The following is a 7,535-nucleotide window of genomic DNA, read 5'->3' as shown; positions in this document are numbered from 1 at the left end:
TCCTGGAGGCCAATACCGTCTAATTGTGTCACAGTACCCCAAATTCGACCGAGCAAAACCGATTTTGGCGCTAATCGCCTTGTCGGGGGTGGAGTAAGGAAATAGATTTTAAGAGCCCTTTAAGTCGAGAAAAAGGGCTTCATCATGTGAACGGGTGCAGGGTTAAATCGATTTAATGCTGTTAAATTCGACCTCAACGCCTAGTGTAGACCAGGGCTTCGAGATACAAAGGGCTGGTGAGACAAAGGGCGCAACCCTGGAAGAACTGAACAAAGATTTCTGCTAACTGAGTCTGCTCAGGAGGGTATTAACTTACATTTTTGTTTAATTAGGCTACTTTTGTACAAATGTGCTTACTTATGGAAATAAGCATTGTACCTAGTGGTATTTGCAGGAGTGGGCTCTGTGATTTTGTGCTTTTGTTTTAGTGACCACTGTATAAGTGATACAAGTACTGGAGTGTTTGGGATGCAATTTTTTTATATACTGATTGGAATTTTGTGACTTGAGATCCTTTCTATATTTCACACAACTGCTTTCCCCCAGCTGTCCCCGACCTCCAAAACTTCTCAGTTGTTTTAGTCATCCCTCCTTATCCCCATCTTAATGTATAGTGTATAAACTGGGTTGGCTTGTGTTCTTTCTTGAATGAAAAAACCTTCATAAATAGCAGTTGTGTGTATGGTATGAAGATTTAGAAAACCGGTGAGTGGGATGCCCCAAATCAAAGGGGAAAGAGCAATGTTATCCTAATTTTATGCCTTTCATTGTGCACTGTGGCTATTAACTCTCTGGATACTTACAGACTTTAAACTCACATGCAATAATTGGTCCTGCAGCTAAAAGGAACTTGGAAATAAAACAACCCTCACCTACAAACAGTGCAATCTCATATGGCTCCCAGAAAAACTAACTTTAGTCCCTTGAATGGTAGTACTAAAAAAGGCACTGCTGAAAATGATCCCTTTGGGTTGTGTACTGTGAGCTGTTTAATTAGAGATGGGCACAGGCCTCAAAACATTGGTTACAGGAATGGTTTCTGTTATGATTGTGTGTTTGAAAACTGTTAAGGAGCATAAAAAAAAGGGATATACATGCTCCTTTTAATGGATGCATGTATAAGTCTAAGTATACATAATTCTGTCTTTTTAAACGCTCCAGAACTTGAGGATGTTCAGGCTCATCTGTGCTTTTAACACTTGTGCTTAGATGTCATTGCTGGTTGGCACTTTTAAAATAGCTTCCTTTTAGAATAACACATTTTTTGTTTTTATATGGTAGTGTTAATAATACTTTGAATTTGTGTGGTGACTTCTGAAGTACAAGCACCTCTCAGTAATGCTTTTGTTTGTTAAACGCTTTTACCTCAGTTTCCCCATTTAAGTGACTTGCCCACGGTAACCCAGAAAGTCCATGGAAGATCCAGGGATGAAATCCAGTAGTCCTAGCATAGCCAATGAAGCTGAAAGGTGTCAAATTAAAAACTAACAAAAGGAAATAGTTTTAAAAGGAACTATAATTGACACTTGGGACTCAGGGCCACATGACATAATTAAGGATGGGAGCTTAGCAGATATTAATATGGATAATAACATCCACACTTTCATTACACAGGATAAATGTATACAAAATGTCAAAATCCTTCTGTTCCAGAACTCATGATAACTGTTATATGCCTGGAGTAAGAAAGAAATTTCCCTTATCCGTTGGTTACTCCAAAAGTGACTGTCATAGGATTTCTCACATCTTCCTCTGAAGCATGTGGTACTGGCACTTTTGGAGACAAGATATAAAGACTCAACCACATCCCCTGTGTTTCAAACGTTTTCTGGGTGAAGAGGACTTGACTGCTAGGACACCCCAGTCCATGCTACTTATAATTTCTAGAATGCTTGTGTACATTGCTCCTCAAATTTTGGCTTTATAAAGCCTTCATCTTTGACTTTCTCCTGTTAACTCATTATTTTTCTAAGTATAGTTTACTATACAATGTTAACCCACATGCTACATATGTCTTAAATAAAGTAATAAGAAATTGGATAATGCCTCTAATTTGACAGTATTTAAATGAAGCATTCAGCCCCACTATGAACACTAGGTGGCACTCCTTTATTTGCAGAGACATAGCTTTGATAAGGTTTATTCAAGATCCGGGTCTGTTGCCCAGTTGTGTATTATGAGTTCTGTGTACACTGTCTTTATTAATTTTAACCACTTCATTTTGAAAGAATCCACTTCCCACCAAGTACTATGAAATTGGGTAAAAATAGTACTAGGTGCAATCTTGTTGAAAAGGATTATCGTGCCGTTTTGCTATGCTGAAGGTAGCATGGCTCTGCCTCCATTGAGGACAAGGCCAGTTAGTTGCTGTTGATCAGAACCGAGGGAGAAACCTTTTTCTAAAGAAAAGGTTGGAGACTAGAAATGATGGGTGAAAGCGCAAAGCTTGGTTCTGGAGTGTAACTTCCCTAGAGTTTGGGGGTGGGCGCATATGGGGTTTTATTTTAGCATGATATAGAGGAGACATCAGCCTAGTTCAAATCTGTCTCAGTGCATTCCAGTTTTGTGATTTTGATGGGAGGAGGGTAATTTGACTCTGGGGCTGAGATCGGATTTGGATGGGTGAGTGTTATTAAATTGTGGGTGATAGGTTTTTGTTTTGAGTGAGCCTGACAGATTCAGTGGAAATTGAGTTGGTAATGGTTTCATTGATATAAGGGAAGAAAAGTGATTGAAGAGTGCAGGGGGGGGGGGAGATTCAGAGAGGTGTGGACTCTTGCTCAGAGAGGAAATGAGTTCAGTGATGGTAGGTGTGGGATTGTCTGGCAGGGGATTTTATTTTTAAAGGCCTGGAAGAAAGGTGTGCTGAGGAGGAAGTGTGCAGAGGCAATGCTTGGCTTGAACTGAGCATGCTCAGTGATACAGCTGAAGCCGGCTGCCCTCGCTCTGCCCCCCACTATCGACAGACACGGGTTGTCTCTGGAAATATGTATATATAGCTGCAATCCTGTGCCAAACTTTAACGCCAGTATTAATTAAATTATGTTTTGCCCTTCTCTATCACTTCATTCTCATTACTAGGCTGAACCAATTCCCCCAATCTGAACATCCCCACACTATGTGGAAGTTTGGTTCTGGAGCCCATCTTTGCAGCTTGAACACATTTCTACTCTCAATCTATCTTTCCTCAACAACCTTCTAGAACCTTCTAGTAGTTTTCAAACTCTGGTCCACTGAGTGCATGCTGGTCTTATAGTTCTGTTTTTAACTTGTTTCTAGCTGCTTCTACAGGTATCAAGTTCCATCACTGGAAAGAAGCTCATAGAGGCTTGTAAAAAACAGCTGGCAATGAGGATGAGCCAGCCTAGCAGCTTCTATTATTATTATGTGTATTTCTATAGTACCTTGAAGCCCCAGTCATGGACCAGGACCCTGTTGTACTGAGCACTGTAAAACACAGAACAAACAAGATGGTCCCCTGCCCCAAAGAGCTTACTGTCGAAGTATAAGAGAAGAGACAATAGATAAATATAGACAGGAGTACAAAGGAGTCACTACCAGCATGATGGGCAGTGGTCTCTCGTGGTTAAACAGAGTCTTAAGCAGGTAATTGAAGAAGGACCATGTAGCTTTGCTTGTGTTTATGGGGAGCTCTTCCCAAGCATGAGGCAGCACAGGAGAAAGCATGAAGGTGCTTGTTTTAACGCTTAACAAATAGATGATGGTGGCTGGCATTGTGGGCTGATTGGAGGCAGAAGGCAAGAGCTCAATAGCAAATGAAAGATGATAGTGGAGTGGGGGCCTGGAAAGTGAAGACAGACAGCTTGTTTTAGATGCAATAGAGAACGGGGAGCCAGTGAACAGATTCACAGAGAGAGGTAACTCAGTCCTAGGGATGGGCTAGGACAGGAGTAGGCAATCTTTCAAAGAAGAAGAGCTATTTTTTTGTTTTTTGTCTTTGACCAAAATCTTTCAAGAGCCACATCACATGCAAAGCTACTTGTAGAGTTAGAATTTATCAACTAATAATAATTGAATGTATTAAAGTTATTGGTACTCACCAATACTTTTTAACGTGACTTCTGCCGTTTGAATATAAAAGGAAGGGGCTCTGGGCTGGGGCAGGGGATTGGGGTACGGGGGGGGTGCGAGGTCTGGGAGGGAGTTTGGGTGCAGAAGGGGGTTCTGATCTGGGGCAGGGGGTTGGGAGGTGGGAGATGCAGGCTCTGGTAGGGAGGCACTTACCACAGGCAGCTCCTGGCCAGCGGTGCAGCAGGGCTCAGGCAGGCTGCATGCCGTGGCCCCACGCTGCTCCCGGAAGCGGCTGGCTGCTGGCACGTCTCTGCATGCCCCTGGCGGGGGCTAGTCAGCTCTGCGCACTGCCCTGGCCCCGACCCCAGCACCATCCTCACAGCTCCCATTGGACGGGGGCTGGCCAATGGGAGCTGCGGCTGTGGTGTTTGCGGGTGTGGGCGGCGCACGGAGACCCGCTGCCTTCCCTCTCCCCCTCCCCCCAAGGGGCACGCAGAGACATGCCAGCAGCTTCCAGGAGTGGCGTGGGGCCAGAGCCCTGCTGCGCCGCTGGCCGGGAGCTGCCTGTGGTAAGCGCTTCCCGGCCAGAGCCTATACCTTGCACCCCATCAAAAAAACATCAGCCTACAAGGGGGCAGCCAAAGAGCTGTCAGTTGTTGCTGACCCCTGGGCTGGGAGAATGATCTTTGGAGCAGCATTGTGAATGGATATGAGCAGGGCAAGATGGCATTTGTCAAGGTCAGAGAGAAGGATGTTACAGTAATCAAGATATAAGACGATAAGAGGCTGGATGAAAGCTTTGGTTGGGGATGGATAGGAAAGGCTGCATCTTAGAAATGTTATGCAAAAAGAATTGGCAACATTTAAACATAGACTTAATGTGAGATTCTCGAGAGGTCTGGGTCAAAGATGATGCCCAGGTTGTGGGCCTGAGTGACAGGCAGGATGGTAACATTCTTGTCAACTATTTGAAATGGGCCACCTTGATTACATTGAACTCATTAGCACTACAAAAGTGATTTTTCCTCCCTTCTTGTCAAGTGTTCAGAATAGCCCACTACCACCTTAATTGAATTGGCTCGTTAGCACTGACCCCCACTTGATAAGGCAACTCCCATCTTTTCATATGCTGTATATTTATTATACCTCTTTACTGCGTTTTCCACTCCAAGCATCTGATAAAGTGGGTTTTAGCCCACAAAAGCTTATGCCCAGATAAATTTGTTAGTCTCTCAGGTGCCACAAGGACTCCTCGTTGTTTTTGCTGATACAGACTACGCGGCTACCACTCCGAAACCAAGTACTTCATAAATATTCACTAATTATGCCTTACAATCCCTCTGAAGTAGGTCAGTATTAGTACTCCCATTTTACACATTGAGATAGATACTGAGGCACAAATAACCTGAATTTTTTTCCCAGAGGCGCTGAGCATTAAATCTCTGTTTGAATTCAAGGGGAGCTGTCTGTGCTCAGTTCTTCTGAAAATAACCCTTGGCAACTTGCCCAAGGTCACCCAGGAAGTTGATGGCAGAGTTCCGTTGCCCAGTCCCCTCCGGTAACCACTAGAAAACACCCTTCCTTAATTGAGAGGGGAAATAGTCTAGTATGAACTGTCTTAAGTTCTAGGAGGCAAGTGAATGTATTAAATCATTTTAAAAAGAAATCGTAATAAAATTAGCCTTTGAGCTGATTAGGATTAGCAAGGTTTAATAGTGTTTTTGTAATTCCATTTAACTTCTTTTTTTCCCTGAAGTAATTTACTTATCTTACAACCTGATAATGGGAAAATGCTGAACAGGTTTCATCATAAGAAATCCATTTCAAATTTAACTTGTGGTCCATCTGTCTTTATAATAGAGCAGTATTTCTCAAGCTGGTGGTTGTGACCATCAGGGGAGTTGTGGGATGGGTTTAGGGGGGTTGCAAATGTAGGGCTGGTGTTGGGGGATGGCAAACAGGGCAGTTGCCCTGGGCTCCATGTCACAGGGGTCCCCGCAAAGCTAAATTATATGCCTCAGCTCGAGGTGGTGGGGTTCGTGTTTGAACCCCAGGTGGTGGGGCTTGAGGCTGAAGCATGTAATTTAGCTTTGTGGGGCCCTGGGAAATTGCCCTGCTTGCCACCCCTTAATGTCGGCCCTGAGTATTATTCATAATTTACTTAATGATATCTAAGGTAAGGGGTCCCAATTTTTTCAGGTCTTGTGGGGGGCAATTATTTTTAAGTCCAAAGGGGGGGGGGGGGTCACCAGCACTAAAAAGGTTGAGAAAAGATTTATGGCTGCAGAGTAGTCTACAGAATGTGGTCTGTGCTGGCTAAAATCTGGATTTAGCTAAACTACATTCAAGTTAATGTTTAACACAACTCGAGGTAAAATGAGTATTTTTAACTTTATCAAGCTTTGGGAGGAGCCCATTTGGTTAAACAGTAGTGCAGAATAAGTGCTTGCTCAATATGCCCACAGTGGTGAATAAGAGAAGTGTTGGCAACGTTGTTTGGGTAATAAATAGGGTAATAAATGTTTAATAGGCCATTATATACTCAGAATGTTCAAGGTAAATGCAGAATGTGTGCTCTTTGGAACCTTCATGCAAACTACTTGGTAGTAGCACTCTCTGGAATCAGCTGGCTGAAGGTCACTGTTTGCCTTGCCTCTGGTTCCAAGTAGGGCAATTCTTGCTAAAATATCTTGCAAAAGATTATTAAGAGCTGGGATAAACTGAAGAAATTTTAAATATCATATTGGACTTTAAAATTATAGCTTGGAACACTATTGACAGCTATAGTTCAGGATTTGTGAATGTTTCCTTTCAAAGACTGTTTTTTCAGTTGTTGGTAACTTTCTGAAATTTTCCAAACTTGGCCTCTACTGGAGGATGAATATTTAGTGACAAGTTTGAGTAAATATGGGGCTGTTACTTTTGAACGTAAGGAAAGTAGGGGGGAAAATACACAGTTCCCCGCATTAAAAAAAGAAAGTCTTTCAGTGTTGTTTTGAACAGCTTTAGTGCTGAAATAGTTGGAGGCTGAATGCTGAAATTTGATCAAGAATTTATAGAAGAGGAGTTCCTTTCAGGGTTACCATGAACACTGGTTTTGATTTGGCCAAGTTTTGAGCTTTGGAAATAGTTACATGCATAGTAAGTGCCCAATCCCTCAATGAAATGCATGCAGACTACACCCTGTGTAGAGCCCCATTCACAGGGGTGCCATTCACATTCACAGGGGTGCTCAAGGGCCTGCTTGCAATCATCACATTCCCAATCCCTCAATGAAATGCATGCAGACTACACCCTGTGTAGAGCCCCATTCACAGGGGTGCCATTCACATTCACAGGGGTGCTCAAGGGCCTGCTTGCAATCATCACATTCCAGGATCAGGACCTAAATGTTTAACAATGAATGACAGCAGTATTTTTAACTCTGCCCCTTTGACTCTGATTTTGAAAAGCACAAAAACCATGTGCTCAACTTTAATCATGTGAGTAGCCCAAGTCATGGG

General features: G+C 43.0%; 1 protein-coding gene across 6 annotated transcripts in view; it reads left to right on the top strand.

Annotated features, from left to right (window-relative positions):
• Positions 1 to 7,535, top strand: part of NME7 (NME/NM23 family member 7) — a 162,769-nt gene that overhangs the window by 10,213 nt on the left and 145,021 nt on the right. Inside the window, exon 2 of one of the 6 annotated variants that reach the window (XM_043511697.1) lies at positions 5,455 to 5,590. The exons of the other annotated variants lie outside the window; for them this stretch is intronic. The gene's annotated coding sequence lies outside the window, so the exon portion shown is untranslated. The remainder of the gene's footprint in view (positions 1 to 5,454; positions 5,591 to 7,535) is intronic. 6 annotated transcript variants of the gene reach the window in all.

This window comes from Dermochelys coriacea, chromosome 1, assembly GCF_009764565.3.
Source record: "Dermochelys coriacea isolate rDerCor1 chromosome 1, rDerCor1.pri.v4, whole genome shotgun sequence".
NCBI lineage: Eukaryota > Metazoa > Chordata > Testudines > Dermochelyidae > Dermochelys > Dermochelys coriacea.
The sequence above is the reverse complement of the archived record's forward strand: the minus strand, read 5'-3'. Positions and strand labels throughout refer to the sequence as shown.